The sequence below is a fragment of the Oreochromis niloticus genome, linkage group LG5 (genome assembly GCF_001858045.2).
Source record: "Oreochromis niloticus isolate F11D_XX linkage group LG5, O_niloticus_UMD_NMBU, whole genome shotgun sequence".
Taxonomy (NCBI): domain Eukaryota; kingdom Metazoa; phylum Chordata; class Actinopteri; order Cichliformes; family Cichlidae; genus Oreochromis; species Oreochromis niloticus.
The window spans coordinates 18,182,492-18,194,698 of NC_031970.2; the positions used below are offsets into that span (position 1 = coordinate 18,182,492).

Sequence of the window (12,207 nt, forward strand, 5' to 3'; positions counted from 1 at the left end):
TTTCTTCTCCCTTCACCTGCAGTGTGGATAATGCTTCAAGTGATGTTCAGATGGAACTCACTGACCTGCAGTCTGACACACTTCTGGCCAACACGTTCTCACTCCCAACTCGTCAAATGTGTGACGCATGGTCAGGCTCCCTCTGCTTCACTTATCGACGCGCAGGGTACCCCCCTCGCGTCGAGAATTGACGTGCAGGGTCCTCCTATTGAATACTATGCTGCTCCCTAATCGTTGTTTATCGACGAAAAGATTTCCGCGCAAGAGCCTGTTGTTCGTATATTTATATATTTCCGAAATCACATTGTAGTGACGTATACTGAACACAATATATTATATAATGTAAACAACTACCTGAGAAACAGCATATACAGCAGATAAATTAATTATAGGCCATTACTTTTGCATTTATGGAGGGAGAGGTGTATGCTGGGTAATGGCACAGCTAGCGACTGGGTGACTTTATTCACCCGCTTCGGCTGTTATCAGTCCATACAATGGGCGTTATTAGCACAAATCAGTCCCATAGATATGGGCCATCCACCTGCTAGATTGTTCAGAAGCTTGTTCTCATCCATCCAGATGGAGGATCAGTAACAGGAGCGTGGAAGACTCCAGAATCCACTCTGGCTGGAATCCGGTGGATACAGCAGTGTTACAGGTAAGACCATTTAAACGGACAGCATTTATAGAATGACTATTAAAAGTCAGCGAGTGTCAATAATGTTAATGTGGTTATGTTAGTAATACACCGAGTGCTAATATAACAGCTTTAAGATGCATTTGTAGATATTATTACGTGTTTTACCGTCTTTATGGTGCTAGCTTAAAGTTACGGTGTAAACGTTAGCTTATATTGTAGTAAAGCTGTTACTGTTTAAACGATGTTAGCACAGAAATATTAGCTTCTGTCATGACTGATAAAGTTACTAGTTAATAAAGTTTCCAGTAAAGTGTTTAATCGCAGCCACAGATTGACAGTAAATATCTCGATTAGCTTCAATGCATCTGTAATAAATATGTGCAAGTTTCAGTGCTTCGTTTAAACTGTATGATACTTATACTGACCCAGGGTCAGTGTAAAATACAATCCTAGCTGTGTGAACAAAGCCTGGCTCCTTTAATCCTGCATGACAAACCTCAGGATGCAGGTTATTATTACTCTTTCCTGCTGGCACACCTGTCACACCTGAGAGTCAGCTAGAAACTTACAGTGACGTGGACATCATGCAAAGACTGCCAGACTGTAATACTGTAAATGATCAGTGACTCAGGTTAACACTAAACTTTAAACAGTACCTCTGTGTCTCTGTGTGTGCTGAACATCTGGAATCAGATTGAGTCAGGCTGCATCAGCTGAATCTGTTATTTGTAAATATCAATATTTTTTTTATTCAGGTGTGGGGATAATATGTAAGACTGCAGTGAAGCGATGCACCAGATTAATCCCTGGCCAAAGGCATCGTACTTAAATCAGACTACTGATCCAGCCACATCAGCCTTTTGTGAGGTCTGTTTAAAGTAGACTTAAAATGAACTGCAGGTTCCTGAGAGGTGGACTGTGAGCACAGAAACACATGTTCATACATACAGCTGCAGCAAGCTTACATGAATTTTAAATAGACTTGTTACTCTGATGTCTGTCTCTCTGTTAGTCCTCTGACAGACTGGTACCTGTCCAGGTGTGCTCTACCTATGACTACTGGGACAGGCTCTAGCTCTTGTAATAGAAATTTTCTATTATTCTAATTTAAAGTATTTAAGTGCTTATGCATATGCTTAGTTGTGACACTGTTATAGACTGTTCAGTGAAAGTTTCTAAAACTAGATGAACTTACTTCAGCGTCAGCAGTTTGAGAAAACAACTCCCTTTACAGGTGCTGATAAGGCCAAGGGCACAAAACAGCTTAACCATTGATCCGTTAGGTTTCATAGCGAGACGCGTGAAGTGTGGTACGATCAGTTTGTAACTTCCTCCCTCTTTCTTGGAATGCAAAGAGGAGTGTGAGCACCACTTCTGTGGCAGAGCTGACATGACTGTGAACTTAGATGTTTGATGTGTGTTGGCTCTCCTGCGCGCAGTAATAAATAGCTTGATCACAGCAGATTTTATTTACAAAATTCCACAACGCCCCCCCACCCTCCCACTCTGAACCTGAATTGAATATTCAGAAGAAAATGAATGGATAGACTGACATTTGTTTAAATACTTCTAGAAATCTGAGCTGTTGGTGTGGTAATAATATTAGAGCTGGCAATCTTTCTTACTGAATCTCTACTCTGAGTCATGTTACCTGAGATTAATTCTATGTTTACCTGACAGCCTGGACACATGTGCTGTGTGAAGAATGTAAATCAAATCAGATCTTAACTGCTTACATTTAAGGAGCCTGGTCATATTTAATTATAATATGAACCAATGATTTTCTGATTGCTGATTCTAAGAGAGTCTTTGTGGAAATCCTGTTTGACTTTTTGTCATTTTACTTTTCTGTTTTCCAGAACAGTTCTCCACAGTCACTGTCCACATGGGTCAGTGGGACCAAGCAGCACTCTGCTAATGTGCGGACTCTGACCAGCAACATCCAGCAAGACCCAAGCAGCGTTTTCTATCTCCCAGCTGGAGTTTGTTTGTCTGTGACTGGAGAGTCTGATTTTTGTTGAAGCTGGAGGAACAGAGAGGTAAGTCAGTTTGTAGAGAGTAGGGCTGCCACAAACGATTATTTTGATAGTCGACTAGTCACCGATTATTTTTGCGATTAGTCGACTAATCAGATCATGCATCCATTGGACGTAAAATGTACACCTGAAAATATGTTAAACGTTTATTTTGTGACCCAGAAAGAATAATAATTGTAATATTAAAACTAACTAGCTGCCGCCATTGTTGACAACTGCGCTGGGCCGCGCTATGAATTCTGGAACACAGTTTCTTCTTCTTCGGGGTTTAACGGCAGCTGGCATCCTTGTACATGCAGTGCTGCCATCTTCTGTTTCAGTCCGTTATTACACTCTTAAATACTACTACTTATTCCTGCGTCTTTTGGGATCTTACAAAGCTTCAAACGACGCGTCGACTATTAAATTAGTCGTCGACAATTTTAATAGTCGACGTAATCGTGACTAGTCGACTAATCGTGGCAGCCCTAGTAGAGATCCCTCCCACCCTGGCTTTTATGTGCTAGATTTCATATCTGAAACAGTAATATTTCAGTGACTGCTGCTTATACCACAGGTTAATACACGCTACTGATCCCTGATTGGAGAATTATCACCTCTGCCAACAAAGAAGCCTGGTGGATATTTGTTTGCAGTCTGATGATGGGACATCATGCTGTGCATCTTCAAAGTTTGTCTCTTGATTATTATTCATACACAGTAATGTGAAGTATGCTCATATCTGAGTCTGAATGTTGGATGTTGTGTATCTCGTGTTCTCTGGGCTTTGTTGTCCTCAGTCTTTTTGCAGGATCAGAAAACAAAACCAGGATGACCATAAATGTTTCTTCTCCAATTGGATGATGATAAGACTGTGACACGGGATGCCACCTTTAGTCTTGTGATGAAGCAAAGCTCAGGAAGAAGTGTGATTAAATGGTACCCACATGTGTGCTGCTGAGAAGGATGTACAGGGGCACCTGCAGCCAAATCCAAGCCTCCTCAGGTTAGTTGTATTTGCAGAATGCTTTAGGACTGAGACAGCTGAGGCATCAAATGTTTGATTAAACGGATGAAAAAGAGAAGTTTCTTCCCTGTAATTATCACTTTTTAAAATCTGTAGCAACTTCAGGTCTGTCAGCGTGCTGAGGTCACAGAAACAAGAAAAGAAGCTTGACTTCAGAGTGTTGTTTACAGTTTTCTGTCATCATGATCTCCCCTGAAGTTTATCAAGCAGTAAGTCCACAATACTGTAATGATGATTCTGACTTTGGTCACAGTTGCATAATATTTTAATAATATACAATTATTTCTTGTAATTCATATTTTTTCTGTTAATCAAAAATTTACTTTGTGAAATTTGTATTTGAGAATGAAGAATGTGACAATATATTTTGGTTCAATATTTAATTTCTTTCAGTTGCAATTGTTAAATCAAAAATAAATAAAAATATATTCTAATTTAGCAAACTAATTTATCAAAAATATATATACATATATCTGTATTAGTTTTAATACATTAATTTGACACCTGTATTGAAAATACCATATTGTATTCATACAGAATCAGTTTGGTATCATTGTTTGTCTGATTGCTGAAACTAAGAGCTAGTTTTGATCTAAAGTATCCAAAGTTGAGCTCTAATGTTTCTTCACCCTTGTGTGTGTGTGATATGTGATTTCCTACATGCTGACAGAGCAGAGCAGCAGTTTGTGCTCACAGATGGTGACGGTGTGGAGAGACGGTGGTGTTTCCTCTGAAGAACTAGCAGAGTCACAAAGGGCACGAGTCCATCTCACCACCTTGACTTGTTGATCAGTGGATACACTTGTCTCCCCTTTAAAGGAGATACTCTTAGAGAGAGACGATCTGAGTCATCCTTAAATGTTAGTGCTTTCAAATACACAAACATTTTTAAAGGACAAAAACAAACATCCAACTTTGACTGTAATACAATTAAATCTTTGCATGTGTGTTTTCAAACTCTCAGATGGGCAGGATATCACTATTGGACTGTCTAACCTGCAGGAGCAGCACTGAATGATCACCACACATGATCAGTTCCTGCAACATTCAGCAGCTCTGCTTTTGGTAAGTAGAGTTGCCTAACTACAGTAACTATAAACACATTATATCCATTTCTAACAGCCTGGTTACTTCCTGTCAGTTATTTTAGAAACCATGTGGTCACCTGACCTAACACTGTTTCTTCTTCTTCCCCTTAATGTTGAAGTGTCAAATGTCCAGCAGCTGGAGAGGAAACTACACCAGTATACTGGGATGTTTCACCAACACGTGCCAGATGCTGTTCCTTCATGGTGACATCACCAGAGACGGCCCCGCCCACCTCAGGACCTCGCCATTGATCATGATGATTTTAATGATGACAGCAAGCGGAACTAAGACTGTAAAAATCAGAATGTTTAGATGCTTTCTAATTATTCATGAATACTGAGAGCCTCTTTCTGTGTTTTGTCTGTTTTGGGTTGGGTTTTTTTTTTTTACCTCATTTGTTACTAACAAAGTTCAACAAACTCACACAGTTTACATTCTGTATGTTTCCATCTTTACCAGCCACAGTCTACCCGCAATTAAGAAAATAATCCTTAGAAATCATCGTTTTTCTCTTTTGTAATTGATGATAATTCAGTGAATATACTGCGCTGCTTCCTTTTATTGCGTCACACATTGCTTTAAGTTTTTCAGTGTGCAGTTATTTTTTACTGTTGTTTGAATTCTCTGTATGTTTGACCCTGTAGACTGTTTGATGGACTGCTTGTCTTCCTGTTTGTAACCGCTGCCTGTTTTTGACTAAAGATTTGGATTTCTGACTTTAACACAGCCTCTGCGTGTCCTCCCTTTGTGTCCTCTTCCTCTGTGAATGTGTTGCATGTGTCACAGATTCATTTTATTAACAGCTTTCCCACAGTCAGTTGCATCAGCATTCATTCACAGCACATTTCAGAAGGATTCAGATTAATACAGTGATCTTACAGTCAGAATTATCCTGACAGACTGCCACTGTAAATTATCTTTCATCAGGTCAATTTTAAAGTTCAGTATTTCAAAGCAGGAGTTATGAAGAATCATACTGGCATTAGGACTGTAACAATATGTACTTACAAAGTCAAAGTTTTTTTTAATTATGCTAGAATATTGGAAGACAATCAGCTTTTAGTGTTTTCTGCATATTAATTATACTGAAATAGAGATGGTGACCCTAACTGTACAGAAGCACTAAACAACTGACAATCTAACAAACATTATTGGCCTGAGCCGTCATGCACAGTGAGTCTGATCCTGTGCTGTGAGAGTCTGATAAGCATGTTTCTGGTCAATTTGGAAGAAATAATATCACAATGTTGATCTTTTTTTCAATATTCCTTCTTTTACAACATAAACTGTGATCAAAGCTACTTATGTTCACAGCATGTAATAATACTGACAGTCCAGGGCATTGTGGTCTGTTGAGCTAGGGTTAGGGTTAGGAATTCAGACATATGTAATCTCTTGCTGGATATAACAAACACCTAGGAATTCATATTATAATTTGATTTTCATGAAATATTCATATTCAGTATCAGTCATTTTATATTATAACCACGTATCCACCCAGGCTCATGGTGGGTCAGGGCTCTGTCCTGGGATGCTTGAGTGAAAGGTAATGTACACCCTGACCAGGTATCCAGTCTGTCAGAATTGTTTTCAATATTTGGTTCTAAAATATGAGTGAAAACAAAAATCCAACTAGGATTCTTGCATATGATGAATGAAGTCTGTCTTTGACTGTATTGTCCAGCTGATCCATCAAACCCCCAGCAGGTGAACCTTATTCATGACATAACACAGTAACAATGTAAAAAATTAAACAGCAACAGTGTAAATTTAAAGTGCATTTTAAACTCCTCTTCAATAAATTATATGGATGTGCAGTGAGTCATTCAGGACTGTAAAACGTGAACTACAGAACCCAGTCTTCATCATTAAATCTCTGGTTGCTTCATTTTTCTATCCTATATCAGATACTTTAAAGGTTTTAGTAAAGTTGCATTGTCATGGTGAGGCAAAGTGTTTTATGTGTGTGTGCGTGCGTGTCATGAACGGCTATAAAAGCCCTTTAATTAAAGAACAAAGCGGGGTTTGAGTTCGAGTTACGGCAGACTGTCGCTACTTCTAAACGGAACGCAGCCTTCCTACGGCGGACAGCTAACAACAGGAATCGGACGCGCGGTCCACCCTAGTCCACAGCAACCACCATAGCAACCGCCTAGCATGACTTTAAAAACATATTCTGTCTTCATAACTATCAAAAACGTGAAATGATTTGTAAAGCATGAAAGTGTTACAGCTGCAGAGCTATGGCGGTATCTTTGGAAGCTGTTTACATAGCTAACAATATACGATGTAACCATGGAGACAGTCAGTCACGTGAGCTAGCGGTGCATGTTTACTACAGTGATTAAGGTGATTGTGTGCACAGCGTCCACACGCTGCACAGGGTAAAGACATTACTTCAATATTGTTTTCTATTTATATATGTTTGCCTTCTGTTGACCATCACCTCAGGTTCACCATTACAGTTTCAGCATACAAATGTACACTGTCTAAATGTGAACACATTCAAAAAAAATCATGTCTCAGAAATAACCACAGCTGTTCATGTTTGTCATTAAAGTTTTATTTGTAAGAAAATTGTGAACTTCAAATTGTGTATCAAATCGAAGAACATTTGACAAGTCTGAGTCATTCCTTTGTCCTGTGAGCTGGAATAAATATATATCCTGACAGTTACAGTTGAAACAGTAGAGACAGGTAGAAATGGGATCAGATTAATCTTTGCTTAGTCAGACACGTCCTGTGTTGGCCTTAACCCAAATTTCCCTCGGGGTCAACCTTCAGGATCAATAAAGTTTTAGTGAATTGAATTGAATCATATTAAAAAACAAACAATAGCACGATTTTGCATCCATTTCCAAATTGTAGTAAAGCAGCCCACTCTCATAAATAGGTAACAGAAATGTCTCTAATGTAGACGTGTACAGTCTAGTGTAAGCATTAAAAGACCATAAAGGAAACACTAACATTTATGTGAAACTAATTGTAATAAAAAATGAACAGGTGCTTTACAGATTTAAAAGAAAGAATCTGAAAACAACACTTTTTTTGGTCTAAGTGGTCAAAGTAGAAAACAGAACTGATGTTCAAGAACAAACTGTAGCTGCACTAATATTACACATCTCCATTGTTGTGGTGAACAGACATGTTGCTTTTAAAACCACATGCAGTGTGTGACCATGACTGTCCACTGAGACCATGAACGCCACTTCGCTGAAGCATTCTTCTTCTTCTTGCCATCAAAAATGGAAGCAGACAGAGCACGAGCTGCTTTGATCTGCTGAAAGGAAAAAAGCAGAACATCTGAGCTGAAACCATTAAGATAGAAACAATCGTTCAATGCAGTGTCTCACATAGCTTAGCCTGTTACAACTGTTGATACAAGCTCAGTACAGTTAACACAGGGAACTCCAGTGTGGGAACTAGTGGCTTTAGGTTGATAGTCATTTAACTTTCATGCATTCATTCATTTAATTCAGGAGGAAGAAATGTCAGGTTGGTGCAGGCTGGTTACATGCATTTGGTCCCATGCTGTCTTTAACCAAATGACTTGGTTCACTTTATGGCTGGGCTGTATGTGGGGTTATATCATGTTAATTGGGCAGGAGTACCTGTCCCCTGTTAGACTTAGAAGGTTTCTCCATAAACAGAGCTTCTAAGTCTTATAGCTTTTAGCACATCTGTAGCTGTGCAGGCTGACAGGTTTTTGGTGGCTCTTTCTACCCCACACTGGTTGTGAGTGTGTAAATAGCCCCACTAGTTCTTTTGGGTTTCCAGTTAACTTGGGAGGAAGGGGTGGGTCTGCCAGGACTAGATGAATAAAAATGATCTGTGATACATAAATTTCATAATGCATGCAGATATCTCTACCAATTAAACCTGGCCTGAGGGCTGCCATTTTTTACATTCAGTTATTTCTCTTAGAAACGTTGGATCTAAATAATGAATGTGTTACAGTTAAACTGAACTGGTCAGTGTAAATGGCTCATTGGGACACAGAAACCTTTAAATTAGATACCATCACCTGATATCGAGTGTCAAACAATATCAAAGCTGTAAAAGCTGTTTACAGTCAGAATTTATAAAAACTATGATTGTAAATAAATTCAAACAAGTGAGCTTTTCTCTTCGCGCTGAATATCAACACTGTGATTTCTCAGACTGTAAGATAGAATTTACTAAATGGTTGAAAACATGAAAAATATGTCCATAATCACAAATGACCATGAGAGCCAGTAGAATTAATTCAACTGGACACTCAAAAGACGTCCTTAAATGCTCTTTAAGTGGCAGAACAAATGAACAAACAGTTAATCGCTTACTTGAGATGAAATCTGCTCAGCTACTTTGAAAACAGCTTCTAACTGGTTGGTCCTTTAACAGGATGACTGCTCAGGGGTAAGGCCATCATGCAGTCCAGCAACCTTTATGGTCCTGCTTTGATTCACCAGGAACTATTAGGGAAACCTTTCAGCGCCTCCTGTGAAAGACACAGGCATAAACACAAACATTTATTAACATGTTCCACAGTCTTCCAGTTCGATTTTCTCATCCTGTGGACAACAACGTACAGAGATGCAGGTTTATGTTAACTTTTGTAAGGTTTCTTTACTGAACACATCCAGCTGCAGCTCCACTGTGATCCTGAACTGGATAAGCACTTAAGAAAGTGTGTCAATAAATGGACAAACATCAGCTTACTATATTTATCCAAACAGACTGGACCAATAATGCTTCACTGAGTTAGAGACTTTAACAGTCTCTTCTATGTAAGAATGTCTCGTGATAGACCTGCAAACTTGACAACAAAGGTTTTTCAGACTACATGTAGCTGTCCTCTATGTCAGCTCACACATTTACATTCATGTCACACTTATTTCTGCTTTCCCATTTTTACCATTAATGCTTACATTTTGATTGGATACCTTGAGTTTGTAAAAGATCAGATTACATAATTGGGATACAATTCAATAAAATTCATGTATCCAATTCAAGGTCGCGGGAGGATGAAGCCTATCCCAGCTGATACAGGACAAAGACAGGCTGCTAGTTATCGCAGGGCTAAGACAATACGTGTAACAGAAAATCCACTTAGATGTTTGATATTTCTAATAATAATCATAATTATGACTATTATTTGAAATATTATTTAAAGGTTTCTCTATAAATACTTTTGAATTTTTTTATAACCCCTAGAATATAAACCTGAGCTGTTTCAGATTCTGACCTCTGACCTCAGTGACAGGCTGTGTCCTCACTGCAGCTCCCTCTTGGAAGTACGTCTGCTTCTTGTCTTCCCCCAGTGATGACCGCCTGCCCTTAATATCACGTACAGTACCTGAGGAACAAAAAAGGACAAACACTTGCCTTCATTTAAGAAGTACATTCATACAGAGATAATCTATGGAAACACACTAGTTCACCCTTTGGGAGGAATCAGTTCCTGTGAAACATTTCTGTAAATCAACATCGTGGAGAATGAAATGAGTTCTTCAGGTGACTCAGCAGTCCCACACTGACAAATGAAACTTCTGTGGAAGAAGAATCCGGATTTTTTTGATTTCCAATCCAGTTAAACTATTAAGGATGAAGTAGGAGTCCTCATCTTTGCTCTTCTGAAATCTTTGTTAAACAACAACAAACATAAATTAGTTACAAAAATACAGCTGAGTAGAGGCTTTACAAATCACCAGCAGCCATAAATTAATTAATTAATAAATAAATGTAAATTTTAATCGTCAAATGTTTCTGAGCCGTCTTCAACCTGCTTTTAACACATTAAAGTCCCACAGTCAATGCAGCCTGACTCAATCCTAAATGTTCAGCACACACAGAGACACAGAGGGACTGTTTAAAGTTTAGTGTTAACCTGAGTCACTGATCATTTACAGTATTAGTCTGGCAGTCTTTGCATGATGTCCACGTCACTGTAAGTTTCTAGCTGACTCTCAGGTGTGACAGGTGTGCCAGCAGGAAAGAGTAATAATAACCTGCATCCTGAGGTTTGTCATGCAGGATTAAAGGAGCCAGGCTTTGTTCACACAGCTAGGATTGTATTTTACACTGACCCTGGGTCAGTATAAGTATCATACAGTTTAAACGAAGCACTGAAACTTGCACATATTTATAACAGATGCATTGAAGCTAATCGGGATATTTACTGTTAATCTGTGGCTGCAATTAATCACTTTACTGGAAACTTTATTAACTAGTAACTTTATCAGTCATGACAGAAGCTAATATTTCTGTGCTAACATCGTTTAAACAGTAACAGCTTTACTACAATATAAGCTAACGTTTACACCGTAACTTTAAGCTAGCACCATAAAGACGGTAAAACACGTAATAATATCTACAAATGCATCTTAAAGCTGTTATATTAGCACTCGCTGTATTACTAACATAACCACATTAACATTATTGACACTCGCTGAATTTTAATAGTCATTCTATAAATGCCGTCCGTTTAAATGGTCTTACCTGTAACACTGCTGTATCCACCGGATTCCAGCCAGAGTGGATTCTGGAGTCTTCCACGCTCCTGTTACTGATCCTCCATCTGGATGGATGAGAACAAGCTTCTGAACAATCTAGCAGGTGGATGGCCCATATCTATGGGACTGATTTGTGCTAATAACGCCCATTGTATGGACTGATAACAGCCGAAGCGGGTGAATAAAGTCACCCAGTCGCTAGCTGTGCCATTACCCAGCATACACCTCTCCCTCCATAAATGCAAAAGTAATAGCCTATAATTAATTTATCTGCTGTATCTGCTGTTTCTCAGGTAGTTGCTTACATTATATAATATATTGTGTTCAGTATACGTCACTACAATGTGATTTCGGAAATATATAAATATACGAACAACAGGCTCTTGCGCGGAAATCTCTTTTCGTCGATAAACAACGATTAGGGAGCAGCATAGTATTCAATAGGAGGACCCTGCACGTCAATTCTCGACGCGAGGGGGGTACCCTGCGCGTCCATAAGTGAAGCAGAGGGAGCCTGACCATGCGTCACACATTTGACGAGTTGGGAGTGAGAACGTGTTGTTCTGGCAGAGCACTTCGGGTCAGTCCCACTGCTGGACTTTGATTCCTCCCTCAAAGAAGAGAACTTTCCACACCTGAGGAATCATGCTCAGAGGATTCTAGTCCTCTTTGGATCTACCTATGTATGTGAACAGACATTCTCGGTGATGAAGTTCAACAAATCCAAACACAGGTCCTCTGTCACTGATGACCACTTCTCAGCCGTTCTTCGCATAGCCGCCTCCGACATTCAGCCAGATTTCAATGCCCTTGTTCAAACAGGAACAGGCTGGATTATTCTCACTGAAAAGGAGGAAAACATGACACAAGTCATTGTTGCATTTCTATCAACTTCTTGTTTGTTGAGTTAAACATGTTAAAATGAAATAACACTGATTC

The 12,207-nt window shown here is 39.1% G+C and overlaps 2 long non-coding RNA genes across 8 annotated transcripts; one reads left to right on the forward strand and one right to left on the reverse strand.

The window, feature by feature from the left end:
* Positions 1-597: 597 nt before the first annotated feature.
* Positions 598-5,970, forward strand: LOC109202151 (uncharacterized). 5 transcript variants are annotated; one of them, XR_002062074.2, is made up of 7 exons: positions 598-661; positions 2,503-2,682; positions 3,236-3,664; positions 3,782-3,894; positions 4,356-4,545; positions 4,650-4,750; positions 4,893-5,970. It is a non-coding gene; the product is annotated as an uncharacterized LOC109202151 (long non-coding RNA). The 5 variants fall into 5 exon arrangements; XR_002062078.2 differs by having other exon boundaries at positions 4,907-5,970; XR_002062077.2 differs by having other exon boundaries at positions 4,910-5,970.
* Positions 5,971-8,023: 2,053 nt separating this feature from the next.
* On the reverse strand, positions 8,024-11,301 carry LOC112846905 (uncharacterized). 3 transcript variants are annotated; one of them, XR_003220121.1, is made up of 4 exons: positions 11,255-11,301; positions 10,009-10,396; positions 9,097-9,254; positions 8,024-8,051 (listed from the first exon to the last, which is right to left on the reverse strand). It is a non-coding gene; the product is annotated as an uncharacterized LOC112846905 (long non-coding RNA). The 3 variants fall into 3 exon arrangements; XR_003220119.1 differs by lacking the exon at positions 8,024-8,051 and having other exon boundaries at positions 8,648-9,254; XR_003220120.1 differs by lacking the exon at positions 8,024-8,051 and having other exon boundaries at positions 8,648-9,254; positions 10,002-10,396.
* Between the last annotated feature and the right edge of the window lie 906 nt (positions 11,302-12,207).